Source organism: Somniosus microcephalus, chromosome 15 (assembly GCF_052327205.1).
Source record: "Somniosus microcephalus isolate GS21.2 chromosome 15, FLI_Smic_1.0, whole genome shotgun sequence".
In the NCBI taxonomy this organism is placed as follows: Eukaryota; Metazoa; Chordata; class Chondrichthyes; order Squaliformes; family Somniosidae; genus Somniosus; species Somniosus microcephalus.
The window spans coordinates 30,269,165-30,281,388 of NC_141001.1; the positions used below are offsets into that span (position 1 = coordinate 30,269,165).

General features: G+C 41.0%; 1 protein-coding gene across 9 annotated transcripts in view; it reads right to left on the bottom strand.

The window, feature by feature from the left end:
* Positions 1 to 12,224, bottom strand: part of LOC147106607 (activating molecule in BECN1-regulated autophagy protein 1-like) — a 514,247-nt gene that overhangs the window by 326,811 nt on the left and 175,212 nt on the right. The window lies entirely within an intron of this gene.

Below are 12,224 nucleotides of genomic sequence, written 5' to 3' on the forward strand. Positions count from 1 at the left end.
CATCTGCCCAATGTGGATAAATGCAAGGTTATCCACTTTGGTGGCAAAAACAGATTATCTGAACAGCAATAGATTGGGAAAAGGGGAAGTGCAACGAGACCTGGGTGTCCTTGTGCACCAGTCACTGAAGGTAAGCATGCAGGTGCAGCAGATGGTTAAGAAGGCAAATGGTATGTTGGCCTACATAGTGAGAGGATTCGAGTACAGGAGCAAGGATGTCTTGCTGCAGTTGTACAGGGCCTTGGTGAGACCACACCTTGAGTATTGTGTGCAGTTTTGGTCACCTTATCTAAGGAAGGATGTTCTTGCCATGGAGAGAGTGCAGCGAAGATTCACCAGACTGATAGCTGGGATGGTAGGAATGACGTATGATGAGAGATTGGGTCAATTAGGCTTATATTCACTAGAGTTTAGAAGACTGAGAGGATCTCATTGAAACTTATAAAATTCTAACAGGACCAGACAGACTAGATGCAGGAAGGATGTTCCCGATGGCAGGGGAGTCCAGAACCAGAGGTCACAGTCTAAAGATATGGGGTAAGCCATTTAGGACTGAGGTGAGGAGGAATTTCTTCACCCAGAGAGTGGTGAACCTGTGGAATTCTCTACCACACAAGGCAGTTGAGGCCAATTCATTAAATATATTCAAGAAGGAGTTAGATATATTTCTTAAGGCTAAAGTGATCAAGGGATATGGGGAGAAAGCAGGGACAGGAATTTGGATGATCAGCCATGGTCTCATTAAATGATGGAGCAGGCTCGAGGGGCCGAATGGCCTACTCCTGCTCCTATCTTCTATGTTTCTAGGTTAAATTGGTGATGCACAAGGTTAGAATTGGAGGAGCGCAGAGATCCTTAAGAGTTGTAAGGCTGGAGAAGACTGGAGAGATAGGGAGAGGTGAGGCTACAGAGGTGTTTGAAAACAAGAATGAGAATTTTTAAATCGACGTATTGCTGGACCAACGTAGATCAGCAAGCACAGGGGTGATGGGTGATCGGGTCTTCATGCGAGTAATGATATGAGCAGCAGAGGTTTGGATGAGCTCAAATTAAAAACATTGACTACACCGGAGGTACTTCATTGGCTGTAACGTTCGGTGGGCATGAAAGGCTCGATATGAATGAAGTTCTTTCTTTTCTTTTCTTTATCTGTTTCATCTGCCAGAACAAGGTCAAAATGTGAGATAGCCCTCATGACATCCCTAATGCACTTGATCAGAAAGCAATCACACATCATACTAACCAGCTCAGATTCTAGAGCATTTAGGCTCTAGAATCTGAGCTGGTTAATATGATGCGCGAGACTCCCCAAAGCCTTTTCACCATCTACAAGGCACAAGCAAGCAACGTGATGGAATACTCTCCACTTGCCTGGATGAGTGCCGCTCCAACAACACTCAAGAAGCTCAACACCATCCAGGACAAAGCAGCCCGTTTGATTTGCACCCCATCCACCACCTTAAACATTCACTGCCTCCACCAGTGTACCGTGGCTGCAGTGTGTACCATCTACAAGATGCACTGCAGCAACTCGCCAAGGCTTCTTCGGCAGCACCTCCCAAACCTGCGACCTCTTCCACCTAGAAGGACATGGGCAGCAGGTGCATGGGAACACCACCACTTCAAAGTTCCCCTCCAAGTCACACACCATCCTGACTTAGAAGTATATCGCTGCTTCTTCATCGTCGTTGGGTCAAAATCCTGGAACTCCCTCCCTAACAGCACTGTGGGAGTACCTTCACCACACGGACTGCAGCGGTTCAAGAAGGCAGCTCACCATCACCTTCTCGAGGGCAATTAGGGATGGGCAATAAATGCTGGCCTTGCCAGCGACACCCACATCCCATAAACGAATAAAAAAGGCATTTCCCATTTATGTTAGGGTAGTTAAAGCCATTAGTGGCTTTTTTCCATGCATATACCTCTCTAATCTCTTCACTGCGTAGCCTGTCCTCCATCATTACACATTGGAATAAGTAATCCGAATACCAATGTGAAGCTTACATTCATAAACTGATTACATATCAGTAAGTTAACGCAATCTTCTAACTACTCCTAGGTATCCTATATTCGCTATACAAAGTGTTAATTCCCGTGATATTACAAAAGTGAACTCAATATAAAAGATCAGTGACGCCAATCAGACTGCTTCAACAGTGTACTCCTGCAATGAATGCACAATTTCTTTTTTGGCTTTGTGATATGAACTTTTTTTTGTAAATGTCACAAGCAACCTGTTCCTTTCCCCAGCTGAACAAAAGCAACCAGAAAACCCGATTGGTTAAATGATGCTTATTATTGTCTCATACAATGCACTTCCATACAGCTCCACTTTCACCCAACCTAAGAACTGAGTATATCAATAGATTCTTCCCTTGGGTTTTGTAGTTATGAACCTTTGTGATGTAGCAATAGAGATTACAATACATTAATTTCACCAAGATTAGCTACACTGCGAGTAGAACGACATGCATTCTGCACTGTAGTCCAGTATATAGCATGTTATGTCAGTAAAATTTGTTTATAATAATTGAAAGTAACAAAAGAGATATGCTATTTTATACAGTGGTTATGTATAGTCGACCTCATTACAAAGACATGGGGCAATCTCAGTTTTAATAGTTCAGTAAAAAAAAGAAAAAAGAGCAAAACCAATAGGTGCCTGTTATTTTTTTTATTCCTGGTTGCTATTCATGACAAATAGTATCCCCATGTTAATTACCATTACCTACTTCTTAGGCCACAACCTAAACACAGTGAAATAATGGCCTGGATATTGCGGTAAAAATAACAGTGAGGCTATCAGCACCCACCGTTAAGGAGTAAATTGGACAGCAACTTCCGGTGATCGCACATGCGTAACTGAAGGCAGAAATCAGGAAGATGCTGTCCAAGTTGCCCGGCTCCTCCAGAAGCTGCACAATACCGGTACCTCGCCCAGAGACTCAGCATTCAAATACATGGAAGGGCATGAAGTTGGGGGACTTACCCACTAAACATGCCAAAAAAGTTAGGGTTTGTGCATTCAAGTGTAAGTGAATTTTTAAACAGCGTGATAAGTCTTAATTGCTACCAAACAACCTCGCTGCCACTGAAAATTAACTTTTACAAATGTGGAATTCCATTCCTTTGGATTTTAATTATTGTTGGAGATTTTTAAAAAATTTACTGAAAATTAATTTTTTTACTTTTTCATTCCATCTCTTATCTCTCTCTCTCTCCTAATTCCATCTTTCTTTCCCTCTCTATTTGGCTTTCTGTACATGACTTGGATGGAATCAACTATTCTAACTTACACTTCCTGGTTCAGCCTCTGGGTGTCTCAGTGAGGATTCTTCAATCTGACTGGTTAAGGAAATACACAGTTGTTCACACAGGTCCCAGATCCCCTGTAGAGGGTGCTGTGCTGTTTTGGATTTCTAATCACTGCAATTCCAAAAGCCCATAGAAAGTTTGTAAAAATGTGCAATTGTAAATGAGCGGTTAGTGTCGTTCCTTCGTCACTGACTGCAAAATCCAGGCATATGAATCCTCTCACTAACCTATTTTGTGCACGGTTTTTAACATTGCCTTTTGTTATTCTAGCTTTTTTGATGTAGGTGGTGTAGTATGTTAAACACTGGGCTGAAGTATATTAATAGCAATACCTAGGAGCAGTGTAATTGTCAATGGTATTACAATTTTTGAAATATCAGTAGCAATAAAAAGAAACTAATGCCAGTTCAGCTACCAACCTGCATGTTCACAGCAGATGTGGAATGCAGAAGTACTCTTGAAACAAACACTGACAATTTATAAAGCTGTAAAAAGCAAAAGGTACAGACAGATCTATTTCAGATGGTAGCATACGGAAATACAAACAAGTCGTTGTTGACCTGCCATGGTTAATGTAAGCAGATAGTTCAATGCTGCACAGAGAGAAAAGTGCCTTATTTCGGATTAGACATTAAATTTAAGCCCCGTCTGCCCTCTCAGGTGATGAAAGATCCATGGCACTATCCAAAGAAGAGCAAGAGTTTTCCAGGTGTCCTGGCTAACATTTATCCCTCAGCATACATCTCTAATACAGAACATCTATCTCACTGCTATTTGTGAGATCAAATTGGCTGTCACAAAAAAATGGCTACACTTCAAATGTACTTCATTGGCTGTAAAGCACTTACAGCCTGAGGATGTGTAAGGCACTATATACAGGAAACTTTCGATTTACCGGCACCTAAATAACTGGAAATCTCGGATAACCGGCAAAATTCAGGAGTAGGTTCAGGTAAGTTTTACTTGCCTTCCTCGATCTGTTGCTGTGCAAGGGTGTGGCTGCAGCTGTTGCTAAGCTACAGAGACGCTTGGAACTTGTGGCCATTGTTCTGAACCTGTTGCTAAGCAACAGGGTTTGTTGCTTTATACGGAGCTCTCAGCTCTCCGTATCTTTTACTATAGCTTTCGGTTATCCGGAATTTTTGATGAACCAGCACCACGTCGGTCCCGTCGGTGCCGGATAAAAAAAAGTTTCCTGTAAATGCATGCGGTTTTTTGGGTTGGTAGCATGCAGCACGTATGTACAAGCGCAGCAGAAAAGCAAACTTCAACCTGTGCCAGAAAGCAGAGCAGCACATAGCATGCACACAGAGAAGGTGGAAGCCTAACCTGTCCCAGAAGGTACCAAAAATAGCATCTAGAGGAAAAGTAGAAACCACCCTGTTTCATATGGTGACATACAAGCAGATGGTTGATCTGTCTCAGGCACGAACAGACAATATACACAGAGCAGAGGCAGGAAGCTCCCTGACACAAATGGAGCTGACTCTCATTATTTAAAGAGAGTTAGATGTTAAATTCTCTAGGACAAAGGCATGCAGTACATACAGAGGCTTTGCAGGATAGTTGAGGCTATTTGCCATGATGTTTACATATACAGATGGTCATCTTTGTGCACAGCTTTTGTAGGACAGGTTTTTGAAAATTTATTTACTAAATGAGGCATATGGACCACAGAAAGATTCGAAAAGACTTGGTCCCAGTCCTTTGTGCATATTGTAGACTACCGTTGTCATTTGCTGCCATGATTATTTCCTTATTTCCCTGCACTGTTATGCAGCACAATAAGTTTTCATATGCAAGGGGAAAAGGCAGTATAGGCAGGAGAATAGAGATACTTTCTCTCTTTGAGCAGCTGTTTTCTATAAAAACCTGCTGAACTTTGTGTCTTCCCTTTGCCTTTTCAGGTGACATCAAACATGCCTGTGCAGCCAGTCTGCGGAGGGGCAGCTACACAATTTGAATTCTCCCTAGAAGGTAAATAAAGTGGCAGTGTAATGACGCTCAACCTCCCCCCCCCTGCAAAAAGATAACTCACTCTCAAACAGGAAAAAAAGCAGAGCAAAAATAAGATACATTTTTAACTTTGGAAAGAAAGTAGGAATACAAATTGATAAAATTTCATGCACCCGTAAAGAGTAGGGCTCTTAAACTGGGCATGCAAGGTCAAGGCAGGTTTGGGGGGAAATACTCGAAGCAACTCAAGAATTGAACCTTCAGCAAAGGGCTGAAACTTGAACTCCAGGCATCAGAAGATTTAGCCTCCGAGGGGAAACAGATATTTAAACAGCACTAAGGCATCGACTGTATATAGACAAGTTTAATAATTTTGGTCTAAATTTATCTGTATTTGCCATTTATTGAATTATACTGTCAGTTGGGTCGAAAAACAAGGCAAAGCCCAAAATGAGATTGAAAATTATTTGGGCATGTTCATTGGTTACTTTTGTGCAGACTTGCTGTTTGTGAATGGAGCTTTTAAAGGAAGAGTGTTTTATTTGGTTTTCTGGCAGTTAGAAATTGTTGACTGGCAGGACATCCTATTTGTCTAGTGAATGGAACCGATTTTTAATTGCCTCTCACTTAATCAATGGCATATCTGTAATGATAGTCATGGTTAATCTAACAGATGGTGGCTACTTAAGCCAATTATATTCTTTACCCTACAAACAGTTTAAGAATATAATAGCAAAATACTGCAGATGCTGGAAATCTGAAATAACAGAAAATGCTGGAAATACTCAGCAGGCCAGGCAGCATCCGTGGAGAGAGAATCAGAGTTAACGTTTCAGTTTAAGAATGATGCTTCGATATGTGATACAGAGTTTCAGTTTTGATGTTACCAATATACTCTAGATGCAATACATTAAATTACAAAACAAAGATCCGTGTATTTGAATTGCATTTTCCACCTACTGTGTTAAAAATCGGAAATCTCCTAAAATTGAAATCTCATACCCAACAAGTGCCGTGTTAAGGGCTCAATGCCCTTTACACAATGCCAATAATTGCTGTGGCCTGACTATTAACATTCTTCCGTTAACAGACCCCAGCTACTTCTCCTGACCAAAGATAAAGACTCTGATTTACACAATTTGAAGATGGTGCTTCAAACATCCATTTCTCACTACATCCTTCCCTTACCAATTTACAGTCAAAGAACAGCATGTGTTGTAAATGTTACAATCCCTGATGAGATTTTACAAATCAATTCCTTTGAGTCTTTAATTACTATCTGTGCTCAGAATTGGCAAAACACAACATACATACATGTGGATTACAGACATATGCTTATGTGGGCACTGCGTAAGAAAAATAGAAACTTTGAAGCTTCAAAAGGCAAGGCTTCAAGCAAGATATAAAATAGATGCCCTAATCAAGTTTGAATCATAGCTTATGGTACAAAATCTCATAACTCATTACTTAAGACTCTCCACAATTTCTACCCTAAAGGCTTTCCTCCAATTCATTCGATGATTAGCAACATTTACTAGTTGTTGGAGGAATAAAATCTGATTAGCTTCTGATCTGTGATTGCAATTTACTTTGCTTTCAAAATAAGCTGATGGTATTTCCATGCAGTAAGGAATATTTTTCAATGCTATTAATACAATTCAGTGCTGTGGCTCAGCTAGAGCTGGGTGATTAAGGATGCAGCCCTCCTGCCTAATACTGATGATGGATTGAATAGCTCCCAACTCGGTCCCCTTCAGGGAGCAAGTTTAAATTACACAGAACCTAACTGCTGAAGTCACATCCAGTCATTCCTTAACAATTAGTCATTGCTGTATATACATTTATTTACTTGCTTATATACAAGAGGTCGTTCATTCCAGTATTAAAAACAACTGCTTTGCAGGTTTCATGACCCAACAGGAGCCTCTGTAGTTTTTTTTTTATACACTTACAAGCATCCCCTAAAAATAATCCTGTAATTCATCCCCTTATCCTGCCAACGCACAAAACTGTAAGGAGAGAGATGCAGTAGCTGATGGAATAGGGACTTGCAAACTGTCTTCCTCTTTTGTGAATAGATCTGTTCCCTTACAAAATACTTTCATGTATTCAGTTGAAAGACTTTCTGCTAACCTGGGTACTCTGGATAAAGGACTAAGACCACCGTCAACATTAGAATCATTTCTAACTGAGCTTGCATTGCAGAACAAGGTTTCCTCTTTCACTTTTGTTTTTGACTTTGATGAGCACCACTACCTTGAGTAATTGGGGGGGGGGGGGGGGGGGGCGGCGGAAGAGCAACAACCTATTTTAAACGATGAGTGGGAGGATAAATATCCATGGCATAGGTTAAGACTCAAACTGTATACCTCTGCTGTTGGAAGCCTGTAAATGTCTTCTGTATACTGGGCTGTGGGGCAATCAACAACCTCTTCAACCTTTTGTGGGCCCAACCACAGATTCAACTCGCATGTGCAATGGCCCAGAGGAAAGCCAAATCCATCGCAGTGTTCCTATTTGACACCGACTCCAGTGTCTCTGGGTCCCTACTGAAATCACACTGGACCCAGTCATGGTAGGATACTGCGTTGCATTCATGTGGCACCAGGTCATCTGCATTCCTAAGAACACAACAAACAGGAGTAGAGCTAGGCCATTCAGCACTTCGAACCTGCTCCACCATTCGATAAGATCATAGCTGATCATCTACCTCAACTCTACTTTCCCACCCTACCCCCATATCCCTAGATTCCCTGAATATCCAAAAACCTATCCATCTCGGTCTTGGATATACTCAATGACTGAGTATCCACAGCCCTCTGGGGTAGAGAATTCTAAAGATGCACAACCATCTGAGTGAAGAAATTTCTCCACATCTCAGTCCTAAATGGCCGACTCCTTATCTGATGTGACCCCGAGTTCTGGACTCCCAAGCCAGGGGAAAAATCCTCCCACAGAATCTATCCTGTCAAGCCCCTTAGGAATTTTATTTTCAATGAGATCACCTCTCATTCTTCTAAACTCTAGGGAATATAGGCCTAGTCTACTCAATCTGTTCTCATAGGACAATCCCCCCATCCCAGGAATCAGTCTAGTGAACCAAGGCAAGGCTCAGATAGGAGACCAAAACTGTACACAGTACGCCAGGTGTGGTCTCACCAAGGTCCTATATAATTACAGTGAGACTTCTTTACTCTTATTCTCCAATCCCTTTGTAATAAAGGCCAACATACCACTTGCTTGCTGTACCTGCATGCTAACTTTGTGATTTCTGTACAAGGACACCCAGGTCCCTCTGCATACCAACATTTCCCAATGTCTCAGCATTCAAAAATTCTGCTCGTCTATTTTTCCGGCCAAATTGGATAACTTCACATTATATTCCATCTGCCATCGTCTTACCCTTTGCAGCCTCCTCATAGCTTACTTTCCCACCTAGCTTTGTATCATCAGCAAACTTGGATACATTACACTCAGTCCTCTCATCCATGTCATTGATATAGATTGTAAATAGCCAAGGCCCAAGCACTGATCCTTGTGGTACCCCAATAGTTACAGCCTGCCAACCCGAAAATGACCCGTTTATTCCTACTTTCTGTTTTCTATCTGTTAACCAATCCTCAATCCATGCTAATATATTACCCTCAATCCCATGAGCCCTAATTTTGTGTAATAACCTCGTGTGGCACCTTAGCGAATGTTTTTTGAAAATTCAAATACACTACATCCACTGGTTCCCCCTATCTACCCTGCTAGTTACAACCTCAAAAAACTCTACAGATTTGTCAAATATGATTTCCCTTTCATAAATCAATGTTGACTCTGCCCAATCATATGATGATTTATGTGCCCTGTTACCACGTCCCTAATAATAGATTTTAACATTTTCCCGACTGCTGATGTCCCGCTAACTGGCCTATAGTTCACGGTTTCCTCTCCCTCCTTTCTTGATTAACAGGGTTATGTTTGCTACCTTCCAATCCACAGGCAACATTCTAAAATCTAGGCTTGCCTGAATCCAAATGCCTTGGAAAATATTTAGAGAGAACTCAGTCCCCTTCATGGAGCAACTGCTGAGTCAAGTTATTCCAGAAATTCTCTCTCATCGGAGAGTACTATGCATGATTACTTGCAGACTGCCGCACCTCCCCATGGAAATTACAGCAGGGTGAAAACAGAAGGTTGTCCAACATCTTGGGAAGTTTTTTTCCCCTTCCATCCATTTTATAGAGTGGGGTATTTTCCTTGGTTCACCTTCGGATTTTGATCCACCATTGCTTCAATTTTCTCCCTTTATTTCCACCTCAGTGATTTATGTGGGCTCTCAATTTTCAGGTTAGATGTTACACGACTAGCATGGACATCCTTCCACCCCAGGTATGACACTGACTGGCCAATATTTGGTTCAAACACTCTACTCTGCTTTCTATTCCAACACATGATTCCAATTTTATCCAGAGGACCTGTAGGGTTTCTATAAAATCTACTCATATTGCAACCTTGATGTGGTTGGCTGCCATCCATTTACACTTGTTCACCATCTGAAAAGTGGCTTGTGTTGATTATATGCTGAGCCACTCTGTACTCGTACATTGAGTGCTGCCATGAAATAAACAACAGCTCCATCGATGGCTTGGTGGATAAATGTATTGCCTGATATAATAATTCACCACATGGACTAGAAGGTCCCAAGTTCAATCCCCAGTGTGTGCTTAATTAGCTGATCTCATCTCAGGAGCTACAATTGGCCCTAGTGTCAGGGGATCTGTACACAAAATACACAAGAATGAGAAAATAGGGACACAAGGAATAAGCATTCCTTAACAGATGCAAGAATTATTATTTTGAAGAAAATCTCAAGGCTCCAAATAATTTCTATTTAAAACATGTAGAAAATTGCTCTTCAACATCTGGCGATTCTTTCTTCATTTGTTTACAAATGAACAAAAGAAAATTGTACTGAAAAGCATTCATTGTGGGCAATTCCACTCCCACATGGACAGAAATATGCTAATATGGCTCCGTTCCATTATCCAGACTTGCCGAACACTTTTCCCATGAATAATTTCTCTTTCTGCATGTGCAAAAGTCAAGTTTTAAGCAGCAATTACTTGCTGTTGACAGAGAATGGACAGATTTGATCACTACACCATAATAGCACATTGTCACATGTTGTTAACTAAAATATACAGTGAAACAATAAAGGACAACAGGTGTGTATATTTTTCATTGAGCAATTTTAATGCGTTAAAGGGTGGAATGCACTTTTCTAGAAAATTAATACATTTCAAAATCAGACTGCTCTACGTAGTTCCAGCAAGCAGAAAAACAGCGAGATCTGGTGACAAAATGGCTCCACGGCAAGAAATGGCTTCCCTCAGCAAGTGGAAACAGATACAGTGCAGAGGGAGCATTTGGCAAAGGAGAGAGTTAGGAACAAGATACAGTAGCTAATGATAGATATCCAGAGCAGATACAAAGACAGAGTAGGTTCAGATGACATAACTTAAAAGAGCAGAAAGCTGATTTCAGAGTAATTCCTCTTTACAATGTTTTGTCAAAGCATTTCAGTCCATTACCCCAGACAATTATTAGCTGAGCTCATATCTACTTATCAGTGTCAGCATAGCAGATTGGCCTCCCTATAGCTTCTACATGCATTTTCACAAAATGTAAATAATTGGTGACTGTTCGGCAAGACTCCAGTTCAGTATATGATCCATTTTCCAGTTCAGGATTACAGTGCCGTGTAAATATTAGGGAGACACCTTCCATTCAGCTGAGCGCAAATTTGGCAAGGTTTCATTTATTCAAGCTCAAACCTCCGAAGGAAATGTTGTACAGACTTGTGCGTCAATATTATGCAGGACCCTTAACAAACTGCTCATGTGAAACATTTTAGCTCCCACCCTACTGGTCCTAGTACAGGAAACTTTGTGCTATCCGGAGGTTGAATGTCCGGCAGCTTCGATCTAACGGCAGAAATCAGCAGCCGTTTTGGTTAGTTTTTTTTTCTTCTCCTAGCATTCTTTTCACAGGCAGGCTCTGGAAGGTGTCTCTGTATCTTAGCAACAGCTTCAGAAACGCTTCCAAGCCCGAGTGTTGACAAGCTGTTGCTAAGCAACAGTCTTTGTTGTCAGATACGGAGATGAAAAGCTCCTATCTGATAACATTGACGCTGGTCTATCCGGAAGTTTTGAGGCAACGGCAGCAGCTCGGTCCCATGGGTGCCAGATAGCACAAAGTTTCCTGTAGTAGAAATGTTGTAAATTGGATGCATTCTGTCCAAAAACTTCTAATGCTATTTCTGCTGGCAACTTTCAGCTCAAGTGCCTGAAGAAAAACCTTATTATCCCTTTTCGATTTTTGATACTGCAGGTCAGTTCTGAAAAAATAAACCATTGAATGATTCACAAATGATCTATCTCGGGTTGTATTGGGATTGATGTGTTTATGGCCAATTAATGTAGAGTGCCAAACGACAAGACATTTTTTCTTTTTTTTTAAACACTACAGCGCTGCAGGTAATTTTTTTACATTATAATTTACTAATCAGTTCTGCTGTGTTGTCTTTCAGTTTTATGGGGTACAAGATTGCTCCCAGCTGAGAATAATTAAAACTTTAATAGAAGTGAAAGGGGGGAAAGATGATTTACAACAGTCATTCATATGTAGCAGCTGTTGTTTTATACTATTCCTGATTGAATGGAAGAATTACTGCAGGCACAGCTTGTTAACTAGAATGAAAAGAATATGCAAGTCATCAATTAGGCCAAATAGTCTTGCACTCAAAAAAAAAATTCCCCAGTGAAGAAACAGTTAAATCACTCATCATGGACAGGGCTGTGGCAGTTAATCGATTAAACTTAGCAATTAAATATTGTCCGCGATAAGATTGATTTAATTTGGCATCTGATACAAATACACTTTATAATGATTCACACACACACAAA